Raw genomic sequence first — 1,946 nt, forward strand, 5'->3', positions numbered from 1 at the left:
ATCCGTGCCTATAGCTTACGAGTATTCAAGAGAGATGTATTTCAAGGACTAATTAAAAGATAAGTAATAAGCATCTACATACTTTTCTTCTTATTCATTTATGAGTTCTCATGTTCCAGACTTCACGCCCGTCGGCGTTAGCCTTGCGTGCCCTATCGGCTACAGCGTTAGTCTAGCGTTCATTTTCAGCCATATCAACTTCACGGTGTCGGCCCAGCTACCGACACAACAAAAGTAATACTACAGCAGTGAAGACTTTGAAATGTCAGGCACAACAAGGAAAATCAATACACACATGCCTTAAGTGCAGCTACGATAATGCAGTGTTTACTCAGCAGTGCTGTGCATTACAGAAGACGTTAAAATTGGTTCAAATGGCTCTGAGCACTATGCGACGTAACTTCTGAGGTCATTAGTCGCCTAGAACTTGAAACTAATTAAACCTAACTAACCTAAGGACATCACACACATCCATGCCCGAGGCAGGATTCGAACCTGCGACCGTAGCAGTAGCACGGTTACGGACTACGCGCTTAGAACCGCGAGACCACCGCGGCCGGCTGGAAATAAGTGATGCTTGCTAGAAGAGGAATAGTGTACTGTTGACTGACACACCGTTTCCTCTTACAGGGACATGCTCCAATAGTATGTGGAGTGTCTGAAATTCCACATTCGATTAAACATATTTTAACTATATATTTTTCACATGCTAACAAAAGGGCAACCTACAGATTGGCTGGAGACATTTCCACCATCTTAACTGATCATGTCAGTAGTGTAACGCGAACATCATAATTCTGTTTAGTAGCGCGCCTCCTACCAATTTGTTGGAAATAAGGTGTCAATGAACTATGAGTTGATACTTTTTGTGTTTTGTTCAATTATTCAGGCGTAACATGCTGTTAGGGGATTTGTGTTCCCCTGCATCGCTTTCCGTCATAAGTGAGACTCAGTACACATTTATTCAGCTGTGGAGACGGCAGTTTATCTCCTTTTTATAGGAAAAACAAGTAAACTCTTAAGAATTTGAGCTCATTTTACACAAAAAAATTACATGAACCGTAATTATTAGCTCTGAGTGCCTAGGCTCATTAGTGAATAAGAACCCGCTGTGAAACTGGACATTTTAAATCTCATTATCATAAGGATGGTTTTCAAAACGAAAGGTGTATTGAAATTCACTGATGAACCGATTTTATCAGCGACAAGCTACAGATCTGCGTCGACGTAGCCGTTATGAAGAGAAGTGCTAGTGCGAGCTCCAGTGGACTCGTCACAACAGTTTCGCCTGGGAGAACATACTTTGGTTTGGTCAAACGACTAGAAATGTATGTTGATATCTAGTAAGGGCTCCGACAACCATGCTGTTGAGCGCTCTAAATCAAACATCGTCATCACGAAATATAATTGTTCTGTAATGATTTTTGAATAAAAATTGGTTCAAATGGCTCTGAGCACTATGGGACTTAACTTCTGAGATCATCAGTCTCCTAGAACATAGAACTACTTAAACCCAACTAACCTAAGGACACCACGCACACCCATGCCCGAGGCAGGATTCGAACCTGCGACCGTAGCGGTCGCGCGGTTCCAAACTGACGCGCCTAGAACCGCTCGGCCACTCGGGCCGGTGATTTTTTAATAGTCTACTTGACATTCTAAATAGAAAGTGTTATTCACTGTCCTAAACGTTGCGTCCTACAAAATACTTCGTGTAACAACTTTCCAATTACGCCTTTTAGCAACGCCATTATGGTGGGCGCAATGACGGTCAGATGATGAGATGTCTCAGTTACACAGCTTTTTCTACTAAGAACATCACAAAGAAATTTTTCAGAAGTAGAGAAGAATACGAATAATAAGTCAAAAATGACTTCTAATCCAGCATGTATTTATGTAAATTAGAAAAATTCTCTAACATTATTTCATGTTTTCGCATCCGGTAG

The 1,946-nt window shown here is 41.4% G+C and overlaps 1 non-coding gene across 1 annotated transcript; it reads right to left on the minus strand.

Annotated features, from left to right (window-relative positions):
• Positions 1-1,544: 1,544 nt before the first annotated feature.
• Positions 1,545-1,628, minus strand: Trnap-ugg (transfer RNA proline (anticodon UGG)). Its single transcript has one exon. It is a non-coding gene; the product is annotated as a tRNA-Pro (tRNA).
• Between the last annotated feature and the right edge of the window lie 318 nt (positions 1,629-1,946).

Source organism: Schistocerca serialis, chromosome 4, assembly GCF_023864345.2.
Source record: "Schistocerca serialis cubense isolate TAMUIC-IGC-003099 chromosome 4, iqSchSeri2.2, whole genome shotgun sequence".
Lineage (NCBI taxonomy): Eukaryota > Metazoa > Arthropoda > Insecta > Orthoptera > Acrididae > Schistocerca > Schistocerca serialis.